The following is a 16577-nucleotide window of genomic DNA, read 5'->3' on the forward strand; positions in this document are numbered from 1 at the left end:
ACAGGAGCAAGGATGGAAGGTTCTAGGGCCCCTAATCTTTAAATCTTTGGGCTCAGATGTGCTAAGTGCATCAGGCAGGACAGAAGAAGAGGGGCACCTCGCTGCACCAAAGCAAGAGCCCAGGGGTCCTGAACCTGTCACTCATTCCCTGTTCCCAGACATGCCATTCTACCACACCCAGGTGAATTCTGGGTGAGGCGCAGACAGAGGCTGGGCCAAACGAGATGTGAGGGCTGTAGCCTGGAGTTAGCCAGCTCTAGAGGGCCAGGCTGCTGGAAGGGCAAAGAATATGGACTAGGAAGCTGTTGGCCAGGCTGAGGCCCCTGGGACGAGACCAGCACTGGCACTAATATGAGTGAGTGACTACACCTATCACCTTGACTAAGGCCTTCACCCATCCTCAGAGTGCAGGCCCCTGGGCGGGGAAGGGGGCCGGGGGGTAAGGTGGCTGGGAAAATCAGTATGTAGCTGGTGACAACAGAAAGGTCCAGTTCTCTGTATGAATGTGTAATAGGTACAAGTTCTGTGAATGAAAGTCAAGGACATCTGTACACCAAAGTCAGCTTATACTAGTCTGGCCTGTGGAAAAAACAGCCTGAAAAATGTCTCTAGAGTGGAGGACAGGGTGGGGAATGAGTTCCATGCCCAGATGTAGACAGAAGCCCAGATGTGGAAGGAATCATGCTGGCAGCCTCGGGCATTTTACATTTTGTAGCATCTCTGTGCATGTTGGAGCAGGCAGATGTTTCATTTCCTTCACTGTGATTTCAGGCCCACTTAACAATAAAACAAGCCACGTCAGAGTTCAAGAGAATTCCCTGGAAACAAGTCTTCTCCATCCCATTTCAGCAGGCAAGGTTCCTGTGTGATTTCTCTTGCCTAGAAATGGAAAGAGCCCATGCCTTTGATAATGTCCTTTCTATTTTGATAGGAAAAGAGAATGGGAAGTCACTTAATTTTTTGCCTTGTGTTCTATTTCTGAGTTGTATTTTTATCAACGCAGCATTTATTTATCAAGCACTAACATGATTTTCTAGCTGAGACATGATCCAATAATGGTTCATAAAATGCAATTTAGTGGGTCAGCATTCTCTTAAAGCAAGAAATATCAGAGAACATTTACTGTAGCAATGGCAACCATCATTTCATGAAACTTGTTCAGATATATGTATATTTATACGAGGGTCACACTGTAGAATATGTTTCTCAAAGTAGTTTCTTGTGAGTCACAACTGAAAGCCATTGCCTGAGGGTTTCATCTTGTCTGGGATGACCTGGTACTGGGGTTTGCAAAGTGAGGTTCTGGGACCAGGAGTGTCCCCTGGGTCCTTGTTCGGCATGCACATTCTCACACATAATCCACACCCTGAATCAGAAGCTGGAGGTGGGTGGGGAATCATGAGAGGAATCCAGATTATTCTGATCTACACTCACATTGAGCACCACTGTTAAAAGTACATCAGGGGCGCCTGGGTGGCTCAGTTGGTTAAGCGTCCAGCTTCTGGCTTCAGCTCAGGTCATGATCTCACAGTTCGTGGGTTTGAGCCCCACGTCAAGCTCTGTGCTGACAACTAGCTCAGAGCCTGGAACCTGCTTCGTATTCTGTGTCTCCCTCTCTCTCTGACCCTCCCCTGCTTGTGCTGTCTCTCTCTGTCTCGCAAAAATAAATAAAAAACATTAAAAAAAAAGGTACATCAAAGGACCAACTGCAATTATCACGGAGGCAATAGAACCAAAGATTAAATGGGGAAAACGAGTTACAACTCTTGATAAATGATGAGGCTCAAGAGGTCCACACACTATTTCATTTAATCTTCAAGGTATTGACTGTTCTCAATTTACAAATGCAGGGAGATGAAGTTCTTTGCCTAAGGTCACACTGCTAGTAACTGATCGAGCCCAAATGTGAACCCTGGTGCGCTTGGGAAAACTAAAGGGAAGATGAACTAATACAAGACTGGTCATCCTTTCATTGATGTCATGCGAGCCCCTGCACCCTGATCCAGAAAATGGGTTTCAGAGAAATTTCCATAAATGAATAGTCCTCTCTCTCAGAATGTTCCAGAAAATCACCAGTTAAGTTTTAGATGTGTCATGGATACGCACGGTTTTAAAAATCTTGAGGCTTATTGTTTTCATTGAATTTTTATGGCCCCATATTTGGAATTTTCATGTTGGTATCCTCTTAAAAGGAAGCATCCATTTGACTATATTTCTCATCAGGACTTTTAAGAAAAGGAATATGTGACCGGATGGGAATGAGAATGAGAAGTCGGAGAAGAGAAGCCAGGGAAAGAATTTGAGCAATAATACAGGATTCCTGTAAAGCCACTGCTCACCCAGGCAATCCATATTCCTTCTCCAGAGAAGGTAGACCTTTCTCCCCAGAAAACCACGGAAGGCTGAAAAGATTCAGCGGGAGCATGCCACCAGGTAAGAGGACACCTTGGCTGGGGTGCCTAGCTCTGAATTTCCTAAGCTTTGGTCATTCACATGCCGCTGTTATTATCAACCTATTTATTTCTCGTATAGGAATAAATTTATTTTGCAACAGAGCTTTTTGTCATCAGAACTTAAATGGAAGACGAATATTGTTCCCAGAAGTAGAAGAAAGCCTTCATAAACAAATACATTGAAAAGAACTGATTTTTGTGGTTTGTCAAAGATTCAAAGCCCGAATGCTCTCTTACCCATGCACCCTTTCTCTTTTCTGCCTCTTCTCTCCTCTCCTTCTCTTCCAACACAAAGAACAACTATTAGAAAGGTGTTAAAGATGGAACAGAATCTGGGCACCTGGCTTGGCTCAGTCGGTAGAGCATGTGACTCTTGGTGTCATGACTTTGAGCCCCATGTTGGGGATAGAAGTTACCTTAAAAAAAAAAAAAGGATAGAATAACACCAAATTAAGACTTTCATCTTGAGTCATAAGAAGTAACTGAAAGACAATAAAAAAAGGGACCAAGGGGAGACATATGGGAACTCACTGAAATTCTTGCTCAATGTCTCCTAAGCCCCAAGCTATCCTAAAAAATAAAGTCCATTAATTTTTTTAAGTTGTACACATATAAATAAAATTAAGAGCTTTAAGTTGGAAAAAAAAAAGGGATTTAAACCCTCCCCTGTGTGAGTCAAGGCTATTTAATGCTACATTCCCCATATTATCCCAACTTATAAGAAACTATTACCTAAAATGACCTCTCACAGTAACATTGGTCCATGACCCACATTTTGTGAAACACTACTTGGCCAAAGTTTGAGTATATAAAAAAAAATTTTTTTTTAAGTATTAGATAGGGTGGTCTCCTATTGATGCCAGAATGAGGTTCTGAATCATTTGTCTTTCTGCTGAAGCTCTCTGTGACCTGACCCTCATATTCATTTCTAGCCTTCTTCCCTTGCCCACACACCCCAGGCATTATGTCAAACTCTGTGCTCTCCTGCATCTGGAATTTCCTTTCCACCATCTTTGCCTGTCAAAGCTTATTTAAGATCCCCTACCAAATGTATTATTTCTTTAATCTGGCCCACACAGTCTCAGGAAGCTTTCCTGGGCTGTATGCTTCTATGTTTCTGTTAAGCACACATGTGCATAAACATTACAGCCACCATTTTTTTTGTCAGATGTGGTGGATTTTCATTTCTGCCTACAGTTATGGGCTAAAACACATGGCACCTAGTTAAATTTGAATTTCAGATAAGCAGGATAATTTTTTTAGTGTAAGTATGTTGCTTATGATATTTAACAGGGTATTGTGTATTTTTTTATTTGCAAAATCTGGCAACCCTATGTCTGTCTCCAATGAGACTCAGCTTCCTAAGGACAAAGGCTGTGGCTTTCCGTCCTTGTGTGTGCAGTACTGAGGACATTGCCAGGCACTTCGTAGAGGCTTGGCAACTATTGGATGGATGAATGCCTGCTGCCCAGACACACACAGGAAACCCTAAGGTTTCAGCTAAGATCAGGAATACATTTCAATCTCTACCTAGAAATGCAGGTTTGGAAGGGGGATAGAAAATGTGCTCACATTTAGTTCATAATCTATAAACTAGACCTGTCAGAAGGAGCAAAGGTGTCTGAGTTATTCTCTATCTTGTCTTTAACACATATAATAACAAATCACACACTGCATGGCTTCTATATACTTTACAAGTCTATAATCAGCTCCCACACAAATCACATTATGAGGGTGAGAAGTTAGTGTGCTGAGTCCAAAACCAGACAGAATAAATAGCAGCAGCAGCCAAGAACAGACCTACTCTGTGATGAGGCCAGTTCTGCTTCTATTAATCAGGTTGGCAATTAATCACCAAGCTTTGTCATAAAGCTTTCCTGTGAGAGCAGTGTGCAGTGATGGAAAAATCACAGGCTCTGAAGTCTGGCAGACTTGGGTTTGCAGTTATGACTCGGCCACTGTCAAGCTGGAACCCTCTCTGGGGCTCAGTTTTCTCATCAGTAAGTCAGGTTATAATGGAACCTCCTAAAAGTCAATGTGAGTATTAACTGAAATGATGTACATGAAACGTTTTGTAGGGTACCTAACCTTAGCGAATGTTCAAGGGTGTTAACAATTAAGGTAGAGAGGATGATGTTTTCACTTCTGTTGCAGCCAGATTAAAATCTTCTTGAATATGTAAACCTATGCTTTTTTTATTTTTAACTATTTTTACTTTTTTATCCCCCAAGGGATAAAATGTGCACTAAAGAGTCACCATCTTTTAGACTTTCAGAGAGACCGAAGTGTTGGAAATGTTCAGTGGTATAGTGCCTTTCATAAAGCTGATGATACTTAACCACAGTTAGTTGGATGAGACCAAAAATAAACCTTTGCAGGTGACTACTGGACTGCACACTATCTTTCATAAATCCTTGATAGACTACATCTGGGCAGATAAGAAACACTAGAGATAAAAAAAAAAAAAGAACACTAGCCACTTCCTTCTTAAAATAGTAAAGAACAGTTTTGGCATAAAAAATGGTTCTTCCCACATTTTCCACCAAATGTTCTATTGGCTCTAATTACAGGCACCCGCCTTGGGGAACATACCTCCTTAAGGTGATGCTTGGCCTTCTCACCAGCTGCCGGAGAAGGGAGTCCAGAATGATTGCTAATCTATGCTCAGTAAATGAATACTCATCAAATAGAAGCCATTCTCCAGTCTTCATCCTTATATGCTCCCAGCTTAATTCAACTGCAGCCACCATTAAATGTATATTTCCGTATTCAAATACCTTGACCTTGACCTAAATCTAGCAACATCCTTATTGGCACCTCCCTTTATAACTATGTCACTAGCCGACCCCCACCACCATGACCACCAAGTCTCCTTGGAGCTCTGTGGCTCTAGACAATCTGCTTTAGCATGTATGTATTTTTTTTCATCTGTACCATGAGAAAGTTGGAATCATGTAGTCTCTAAGCTCCGTACAGTCCTGTATCCTTAGGACCCCATCCCTCTGTCTTACTGCGTTGAATCAGAATCTCCCCCATGCCTTGGGGTATTTCCTCCCCCATCAGTCTAGGAAAGATGACATTGGTCCCATTATTTCTTCTCATCATTTTCAATTCATTTCTAGGCCAGCTCAAATGTGTACTCAAGCTGATTCAGGTAAAAATGATCCAAAGATTAGGGTGTTGCACTTACTAACCAGAAAGTCCACTGACAACCCTGTTCCAAGGTTTGGGGATCAAAAGGAGCCCGGAACCTAGAAAACATTCAGTAATTGTTGGTTGTGTCATTGCTGCTACTGTTGTTATCAGTGCAATGGGGGAAATTAATACACGGAAATTATCCCATTCTTATCTATGCCCTTGATTGGGCCTGGGAATGCCATCCATCTGGCCGCTCTTTTGTGTAGAGAAAGCCAAGATATGGGGAGAGAGAAAAAGGAAAAGCCCAATGGCCCTGATTGGTCTATGTGCCAAAATATGAGAGCAGAGTTAGGTCTTCCCAACTTTTCTCTGCAGTTTCTTTACTCACTCACCCCATGATTGTAGTTTGTATGGGGAGCTTGTGCATGTTGAATAATTTAAAGGACTCCAGATGCCTCAAATTACACCAATAGTTATTCATTTCCTTATGGTAAACCCTATCCTCTGCCAATGGTCTTTAAAATGCAAATATACCCAGGTGGTAACTCATCAAATTCCTAAGTGACACTTTTTTTTTAAATGTTTATTTTTGAGAGAGAGAGAGAGAGAGAGAGAGCACAAGCAGGGGGAGGGGCAGAGAGAGAGGGAGACACAGAATATGAAGCAGGCTCCAGGCTCTGGGCTGTCAGCACAGATCCAGACGCAGGGCTCAAACTTGGAAACGGTGAGATCATGACCTGAGCCAAAGTTAGACACTTAACCAACAGAGCCACCCAAGCGCCCCAGTTAACACTTTTTTTTTTTTTAAGGTAAGTTTCTTGTGGAAAAAGGAAAGAAAGAAACCTGAGAACAATTCAAAGTTAGAGTTCAGGCAGAGGGAGAGTGATGGTGATGTGGGGGAACAAGATTCTAGAAAGGTAGACAGAACACACATTCCGACTTGAATTATGGATTCATCTCTGGGCTAACCAACCTCCAGTAGCCCCCTACCCTGCCCAGGATATTAAGAGTCTGCGAATTCCTTTGGGAGCTAGATCTGCCACATGCAAATCAAAATGGCTCTGCTTGTGGAGGTCTGACTTCAGACAGCATCCCATCGCCCTGTCCTCAGGAGACCAGGAAGAAACAGCCCTTACGACACTAGGTGATGAGTCTACTCTAAGGGTATTATTGTGGACATCGCAAATCACACCACGACAGGACTATGATTATTCTTCTTGAGAATAGCTGGTTTCTACTTTGTAGGCACTCTGAACCTTGAAACTGAGCAAGACTCCTCTGGTGGATGCTGTAGTGTCTCTCAGATCTCCTATACCAGCTGGAGGTCCCCAACCCTCAGTTGTGACTATTGGCTGATAATGGCTCCCAGCTGCCTCTCTCCTTCTGAGAATTAACCTTGCTGATGGGAGCCCCTCGGTCAAAAAGTTATGATCCTCTAAAGGCTGCCCATAGTCAATGACTAGCTAATTGGAGGAGGCACAAAAGTCCCCTTACCTTAAGGGAGTAAAACCGTGATGGGGCTCATGCTTCAGAACCTACTTCCTATGGATAAGCCAGACTCTAGTCTTGCCCTGAGACCCTGCTTAGTTCTGCCCCTTCCCTCTCCTCCTTGGCTCCCTCCCGTACGGGCTTTTTTTGAAAAGGCATTCCTCAATTGTGTAAACCCCAATACTGTCTTAGGCTCTGCTTTTATGAACTTGACTTTTGTACATTCTACTTTATTGTATCTTAGATACTACAAACTGTAAGACTATTATTTTATATGTCACCAAGAAAGATAAGATGCTGACAATTCATATGTGATACATACTATGTGTATTTAGTCATAAGACGTGATAGTTTCAATGAAAAAATATACATCTTTGAACAAATTAAATATGGTAAGTTTATATGATCTCAATGTATTGCAGAGCTCTCTCTAGGCCACATGTTTACAAGTAGGCATAGGCATATAAACTTTGCTTCAACTATCTTTCTATACATAATGATTTACAAATCTGGAAAACTATTGCTATGGTCTGAGTGCTTATATCACCTTCCAAATTCATTTGTTGAAATACCATTACCAAATGGGGTGGGGTGTTTGGGAGGTGAGACTAGGTCCTGAGGGTAGAGCCCTCATAAAAGGGATCGGTGCTCTTATAAAAAGAGACCAGGCAGAGCTCCCTAGCACATTCCACCGTGTGAGAATAGAAGCCTGTAACCCAGAAGAGGGTCTCACCCTGCTGTGCTAGCTCCCTGATCTAGGACTTTTAACCTCCAGACCTGTGAGAAATAAGCCTCTTTGCACGCCACCTCATCTGGGAAATTCTGTCATAATAGCCCAAACGGACGGAGACAGCCATATTACCACACCAAAAGTCAGTTTTAAAGCTCTCTTCTTTATGGGTGAGTTTCATCATATGCTGAGCCAGAGCAAGCAACAAGAACTGTTTTGAATAGCAAGGGAAATAATTGTATCTTCTTCATGATATTCACTTATCAAGGGCTTTCAGAAAAATTATTCTCATCCAGAGAGGATGGATTAGACAGACTTTGGGACAGTTTCGGAATTATTAACGTAGAACTGGGGAACGATAATGGGACCATGAGGTTCTGGAAGAGCATCGCTGCTGGCTACAAGGGTTCTGCATGATCTTACCCCAACCTACTCTCTACCTTCATCGCAGAACATTCTGGCCCCTACCTGTGCACATGAGTGTAACCTCCTTCCCCCCCCCCACACACACACAAACACACACACACACTATGGCCACTCTGGCTTCTTTCTAGTTTAGGAAGGGACTAACCTCTTTCCCACCCCAAGTCCTTTTTTTTTTTTTTACATACTGTTTCTGCTTTCTGGGATGCTTTTCCCACCAACCCCTTTGCCTACTTACCTTTACTCAAAGGAGTCTTCTTCCAGGAAACCCTCTCTGATTTCCCAGATTGAAAAGGGGCCCCTCGTTTTATATTTGAATAGCACTGTATGGCCCTCCTTTCTGTTACTGCATGTTGCAACTTTCCATTTATTCCATTTACATGATTAAGACCTATTCCCTTATTAAGTTACTCTTTGAGGGTAGCTCCAAGCTCCTGCTCACTGCTGCACCTGTCCCCAGTACATAGGACACTCAATGAATCAGTCGGTTGACTAATTGAGTAAATCTATCTGCAATAACCTTCTCTGATCGGCTACATGAATACTGAGGAATAGCATAGTACAAACAGTTAACTGAGTGTTTAGACCCTAAAATCCTGGCTCTGCCACTTACTAGATGTGGGGTTTGGGGCAAGTTAACCCATATTATTGCGTCTCAGGTTTCTCATTTATAAAATGGGCATAATAATTTTGTATTTTGTCAACTCCAAGTTGCCCTTGATTATAGGACAACCCATGTACCATTAAAGAAAAACCTACCAATTAAGCTAGAACCCAATATTTTCTTATTACTGAGGCTTTTTCCAAACAAAACCACACTGTTCTATCAGTAGGATTAGCCGAGCAGCATTTCCCGAAGAAGCACTCCACTCCACATGCCTCACCTGCTCCCAGCCCTGCCTGGGTGACTTTCTTCCCTGTCCCTGGCACCCATTCTGCAAGATGATCTTAGCAACAGGTGTCAAGAGAAGGTAAGAACCAGGAAGCTGTTATAAACAGCAAATAACTCAACACATGAAGTATTAATGCTGGCAATTCAACTGAAATGCTGAAAACATGAACAGTTATACCCAAGTGTGATATTGTAGGCAATGCCCCCATCACTACCACACCCTATGGACCTAGGAGAGGTCATGGCTTCTAAGAGACCCCTCAGTTTCAGAGAAGATGTGAAAATAGGTGCATTGGCAAATTGTCTGTTTGATCATCACATTCTGTGTTGCTTTTCTTTTATGAAAAAGCTCATTTCAAAGCTATATACAACCAAGCTGAATACAAAGTCCTGGTGAAGGAGCCTGGTGGCCTCATTTACGAAACATATGACCACTGTCTTTTGGCCTTCAAATTCCAGGAAGGGCACCTCAAACAGCCTTGCGTGTGTTTGCATGGTTTGAGACCAGAGCTGAGGAGTAGATGCCGGTGACCACTGTCGGATGTTTTTCAGCCACCAGAGTGTCGGGTCTCCTCAAGCAGTCCATTCCTTGGAAAAGAAATCACTTCCACAAATTCTCCAGCGTCCTCTGCGTTGATCGTTCTTGTCACCGCGTGTGGTAGGGACAGTTTGACAAACCTGGATCTATCCACCAGCAGTGGGACCTTTAAAGCCAGTTTCTTCCTCAAACTCCCGAAGAGCAGCTGCTTCTGGGCTTGCTTTATCATCGGCGACCCCTGCGGGGATTTCTAGGCGTTAGCCTCCCAGTCGGTGGTTGGAACTGCTTCACCAGATGCATTCGACACGAAGAGTTAGTTCTTCGCAGCCCTGGAACCCCCGTCACGCCATCGGCTGGTTGTCCTTTCCTGGTTTGTGTTCCACAGGGTCCCAAGTTCTTGCTGTACCAGTAGGATCCGTGTGAGGTTTATTTTCCCCCAGTTTTTAAAGTTTATTTATTTACTTTTGAGAGAAAAGGAGAATGAGCATGGGAGGGGCAGAGAGAGGAGGAGAGAGAAAATCCAAAGCAGACCCTGCGCTGCCAGCACCAAGCCCAATGTGGGGCTCAATGCGACGAACCTGATCATGAACTGTGATCATGACCTGAGCCGAAACCAAGAGTTGGACGCTTTCCTGACTGAGCCACCCAGGGGCCACCATGTGAGTTGTTCTTTTAAGCTTGACCCATTTTCCTTCTGAAATTAACTCCCCTGAAATAACAGACTGTTGGGTATTTTGAGACGAAGCTGTCAGTTCCTAGTTTTTCATTTTCAAAGTAGTTAGTTTTTACAGTCTTCAGGCAAGAAGTTCATGGCCAAGGTGTGGGGCGAAGGGAAGGGTACACCTTTGGGACCGGTGACAAAAGGAGAAAGGACGGGGCCGAGGCAGCAGTTTGAGAGGATGCGGTGCTACTGCTGATTTTATGTTGGGTTGAGAAGACGTGTCTGACTATATGAAGGGCACGTTGTGCTCATATGAAATCCCAGGCACACGGTGATGAACCCTCATTATCTTCCAGCAGATATGATAGCCTCTGGCAGGCAGCCTGTAGCCACAGCACCCTCTTCCTGGGCATTTCTGGAAGTAGCAGGCCAGCTCAGCCTGCACAGACTCCCAGACTCCGCACAGCCCTCAGGCAACCCCATTCTTTCATTCATTAGTGCAGTGGAAACAATCCAGAGCTAGGAGAAATTCAGCCTTTTCCAATTTTGCGGCCATAGAATTACAACTCCCTGCAAGAACTATAAGGGCCATGAAGGCAGTGCCATGAAGGCAAGGATTTTCGTCTGCTCATTCACTGTCTTAACCCCAATGCCTAGGACAGTGCTGGGCACTTAGCAGGTACTCCGTGCATTTAGTTGAATGAATAGGTGAATAACTCTGTAGATATTTACTAGAGTTAACAATTGCGATAGGAGAGAATTCACACTGGAGGATATGATTCATTGCTGAGTCAAATGTAAAAGAGGCTTAAGTCCTCTGGTCTCCCCTTTTCTATGGCAGCCTTTAAAATATCCCAATTTATGGGGCAATTTTAATGGAAATAAACTTAATAAGTTAAAGTTATATAATTAATTATATTCAGCTTCCATTATAATTACTTCCTCATCCAAGGAATACCTGGCAACAGTGGAAGAAAAACAGCAGCAGGTGTTTGGACTTAGTTCATGCTTGCTCACTAATTAGATGAGGATTTTTTTTCCCCTGGAAATCTAAGTCGTTTTCATTTGGTTTGGAATCCTGGGGCCTCAGCCAACTCTGTTGATCTTTCTTGCTTCTGGACTAGAAGACATTCTGTCATGAAGTTGCTTTTACACAGAACTAATCTTTTGCAGTAGAAGTCAGGGTTTAAAATTTTTTTTGTAACATTTTTATTTATTATTGAGAGACAGAGACAGACAGAGCATGAGCATGGGAGGGGCAGAGAAAGGGGGAGACAGAATCTGAAGGAGGCTCCAGGTACAGGGCTCAAACTCACAAATTGTGAGATCATGACCTAGGCCAAAGTTGGAAGTGTAATTGATGCAGGGCTCAAACTCACAAATTGTGAGATCATGACCTAGGCCAAAGTTGGAAGTGTAATTGACTGAACCACCCAGGCGCCCCTAGAAGTCAGTTTTATAGTTTGTCCAGGCTTCTGAGGATGGCAGTCTTACACGGTGCGGTGCGTAAGAGCACAGACAAGTCGGACTGTCATGGGCCAAGCTGTAGTTGTGCCATTACTAACTGTGTGATGTTGATTATGTTACCTACCCTTTCTCTGTTTCAGTTTCAAAAATCTGTAAAATGTGGATAATGATAGTATTTACATCCCTAGATTTGAGGATTAAGCAAATAAACAATGCCTCGGACACAGTAAGTGCTGTATAAATGTTTTAAAAATAGGGGTGCCTGGGTAGCTCAGTGGGTTAAGCTTCTGGCTTCAGCTCAGGTCATGATCTCATGGTTCGTGGGTTCGAGCCCCACATTGGGCTCCGTGCTGACAGTGCAGAGCCTGCTTGGGATTCTCTCTCTCTCTCAAAAGAAATAAAAAACAAAAAAAAGAATGTATCTCCTAAATATAGGCTTGGTGTGTTTAAGGATTGTTTTTGGTGGAGTGTATCAGCTAAGGTTTTTGGCAGCATGCAAGAGAAATTCACTCTGGCTATCTGATACAAAGCCACGGGGGAGGCCTCCCGAATCAAGCATCAGAAATCAGGAATCCGGCATTTCCAGGCATGTCAAGCGCATGGGTCTCATGAAGAATCCCTGTAGGAATGACCCCAGTGAGTGTCCCTCTTGTATCACTCCTTAGAGAGCTACGTTCTTTGAGGGGGTTTGGTCTGAAGTCACACGCTCACCCTTGAGCCTCGTGGTGGGAGCCTCGTGGTGGGTCTGGATGGCTGGGCCCAGTGGGACTACTAGAAATGGAGGAGAGAGGGCTCCCAAGGAAAAGCAGGGTGTTATCACCCAGAGAAGTGGGGAGGGTTGCTGAGCAGGCCAGAGAGGCAGCTGTCCACCTCATGAAGAAAGAAAGGGTGGGAAGTGTTTTCTGAATTGCTGTTTATGTTTGTACTGCAGGCCTTTCCAGGAATTTAAACGTTTCTCTCCTCGGAGGGAACTCCCTGAGAGGCTGGCTCATCCTCGGGGCATATATGCAGAAAGAGCAAGGATCTGGCAATAATCACAAGCGGCTTCTCTCCTGGGCTTAATGAGGCTGCTTTCTAGTTGTTTGTGTTGCATTAATTTAAATACTAATCTTGGCCTCACAATTTCATAATAGCAATAATTTCCAGTTCAATCAAAACACATTATGTTAAACTTTCAGATTTCAACAAACGACAAGCTTCCAGAAGTGGCTCACATATTCACAAAGCCTTTCTTTAGTGGGTTGTTCTTGGCTATAAGTACCAGAACACCCAACGCGGTGTTGCTTAAGCCGAACAAAAATGTATTGGTGCACAGAACTGAACATCCAGATGTAGGACAGGCGTCAGGGGACTTAATCCAGTGGTCGCCGCACTACTTCTCTGCAATCACCATGATGCTTTCCGCCCTTGTTTTCTCTCTGTGTTCTTTAGCTCAGGCTGGAAGCAAGATCAGAATTTTCAGGCATCCCGAGTACCCAACACAATAACTGGAGGAAGATGAACTCATTTATTTTAAATAAGTTTTTAAGTTTATTTATTTATGGTGACAGAGAGTGTGAGAATAAGTGAGGAAGGGGCAGAGAGAGAGGGAGAGCGAGAATCCCAGGCAGGCTCCTCTCTGTCAGCCTAGAGCTCGACACGGGCTCAGTCTCATGATCCATGAGATCATAACCTGAGCTGAAACCAAGAGTCCGACGCTTAATCCACCGTCCAGGCATTTCACGGTCATTTTTCAATGTAAGTCTCAGGATTAAGGTAACTTTCCCTAGAATCTTCTGGTGGACTTGACTCTCATCTTTGGCCCAGATTGGATCACATGCCCAATCCTGCAGCAATCCTTGTGGCCAAGAGTATGCCATATGCTAACTGGCTTAGATCTGGGTTCTTGAACCAGTCACTGGCAAAGAGAATTGTATATCAGGCCTGGCCCCCAACCCATGGGTCACTAGACAATGAGGAAGAAGAGGAATTTATGTTCAAGGAAAATAAGGTAGGCATTGATTTTCTTTTTCCTCCAATATCTGAACTTGACTACTGTCCCACCCCTGTGTCTGAGACATTTAAGATATAGTGGAAGACAGAGGCCACTTCCCACTAATAATGGGGATGCCATCAGCTTTCCGAACTTTCTCGCGTTTGGAACAGGGGCATGGAACAGAGGCTCCACCAAACATAACTGTTCCAGTGAGGTTCCTGTTGGAACCCATGATGCAAGGAGCGTCCTGAAAACTCGTCTGAGTGGTTGTGGGAGCTGGTTTCCAGGGATGGCCATGGCAGCAGCAATTATACCTCCAGTATAGGGTTGCCAGATTCAGCAAACAAAAGTACAACTAAATCAGGATTTCAGTAAAAAGCCTAATTTTTAGTATAATTTTTTTCGTATATCTCAAATATTGGACGGGACATAGTAATACTTTTAAAATCTCATGCATTGTTTACCTAAAGCTCAAATGTAACTGTTTTATTTAACTATAACCCAGTGGCTTCCAGTTTCCAAGGGTGGCGGGGTATTCGGTGGCAACGGCAGTTCTCACCAGACCCCAGACTGGGACTGTGGCTTGGACTTGGTTGTGGTCCATGCTGCGAGCTCCTTCCCTCCCTCCTGCCCAGTTTCAAAGCCTACTTCTGCATCATTACTGGAAATCCTGCGAGAAGAAATCCGGCAGCATAAGCTTCAGTTGCTTGCTTGCTTGCAGCTGTAACCCCTTATCACATAAACCTCAACATCCATTATGAAACTTTGAACCCGTCCTTGAGCAGTGATATCAGGAAAGATACAAAGATGACAAGGAACATTTTTAAAGCAGAAGCAGCATGGTGCTGCCTTCTGAAGTCTGGGCCCTGGAAGATTTGGGTTGTGTTGTTTTGGTTTTGGTTTCTTGGGGTTTTTTTTTTTTTTTACAAGTTTCTGCCTTTATCAGTGGCTTAAGGAATTTCACACAATGTCTCCTGCTTCAATTGACCTAAGTGTGATGTGGAAACAATTCTAGAATATTAGATGAATTCAAAATTAAGGATTACAAAATTCTGACATAGACAAGATCTTTCACTTATTAGGAAAAGATTCCTTTAGCCTCTCATGACTGATAAAACTAACCTCTTCTCATATAATCACCTTATTATTAAGTTTAATACTATGAATACATTGAAAACCTGTAACATGAAAAGCATTAGTAATACTTTTTGGCCCCTAAATTGTATTGTATTTCTATGAACCTTCTTACTTTCCCAGAATAATATGTTTCCTCTTGGGGAGCAGGGGCTGATGTTAATTTGCTGGTTGTCGACGGGTCCAATTTAATTAAACTAATGGTTGTAGACTGGAGCACTGCCCTTCTTTCTTCTCTAGATATGAAAGAAGGATCTTGGTTTTAGATCATGAAATTTGTATCTTGGACACATGCCAGGGGATATTGGGTCTCTTGGACTACTGACTTATTAAGTGATTATTAAGGTTGTTGTACTTAGTGCTTATACTCTGGACACACCCTCTCTGACCTTCCTAGTTTATTCTCTCATAGCTGGAGCTGCTTTCATGTCTCTAGAAGCCAAATATGAAGCAAAGATTCTCTTAACGCTCAGCAATTTTAGATATGCACAGGCTACTAAAACATAGGGATGGTAGGGTGTTTTTGTTTTTTTGGTTTTTTTTTTTGTTTTGTTTTGTTTTGTTTGTACCCAACATCCATCCCTCTTTTCTGCCTAGAAGAGAATAGCCCCCACATGATGTGGACGCTAAGAGGGACAGCAAAATCAAAGCCCGTCATTTTAAAGAGGCTGAGGGGTCCTTGAAAGTCCCTTTTACAGGATCCTATTCTTCATTGTCCCAGCCTTGCCCAAGTGCTGGAGCATGTGACCTTGGCCTGGTCCAAAATGTGACCACAGTGACTCACTGGTCTTCTCAACCACAACCAATGGGACACAATAAAACCTAGGTTGGGGCTCCTGGAGAAAATTATTTTTTGTTCTTTTCACTGGATTTGAAATTATAGGAATTTAGGTTTGGAGCTGCAGCAACCAAAATGCTACCACAGAGAAGAGACTCATCTGAAAATTGGGTGAATGAGAGGTTGTAGAACCGAAAGGTGAAAGAGAAACTAGGTCCTGGTGATGTCACTTGACTTCTCTCTTCAAGTTTCAATGCCAGACCTACCCCTAGAATTGCCAAATTCCTTTTTCTAGGTCAATTTTGGTTCCTGTTCCTTGGAACAGACATGATACAATGAGGTCCATCCACTCACTGTTCAGTGTGAGACTGTCCAGAATGAACAACAGTCACAGCCAGGCTGCGACCAAAGCCTGGGACTTCCAGGTCCCTATTAGGGAGATTTTTATCCAGGATCTCGGCTGTATACCCTGTAACTTCAGGCAAATCACCTCTCTTGGATGTTTCTGTCTCCTTCCCAACGAAAGAATATTCCTACCTGCTCTAGGGACTCACATGGTCATTGTGAGGATAACAATATGAAAGGAAGTGATATGGCAAAGCACTTGCTACAATGTTGTTCTAACATAGCAGTATTATACTTGTTTTCCAAGTATCTGGGGAGCTTCACCCAAAGAAGCAACTCCAGGGGTGTCTGCGTGGTTCAGTCACCTGAGCATCTTACTCTTGATTTCGGCTCAGGTCATGATCCCAGGGTCAAGGGATCAAGCCCCACATCAGGCTCTGTGCTGAGCATGGAGCCTGCTTGGGATTTTCTCTTTCCCTCCCTCTGTTCCTCTCCCCTGAGTGTGCTTTCTCTCTCTGTCTCAATCTCTCTTTAAAAAAAAGGAGGGGGGCAGGG

At 43.5% G+C, this 16577-nt stretch overlaps 1 pseudogene; it reads right to left on the reverse strand.

Annotated features, from left to right (window-relative positions):
• Positions 1-9439: 9439 nt before the first annotated feature.
• Positions 9440-10429, reverse strand: LOC115275869 (annotated as a pseudogene).
• Positions 10430-16577: the final 6148 nt, after the last annotated feature.

Source organism: Suricata suricatta, chromosome 13 (assembly GCF_006229205.1).
Source record: "Suricata suricatta isolate VVHF042 chromosome 13, meerkat_22Aug2017_6uvM2_HiC, whole genome shotgun sequence".
Taxonomy (NCBI): Eukaryota; Metazoa; Chordata; class Mammalia; order Carnivora; family Herpestidae; genus Suricata; species Suricata suricatta.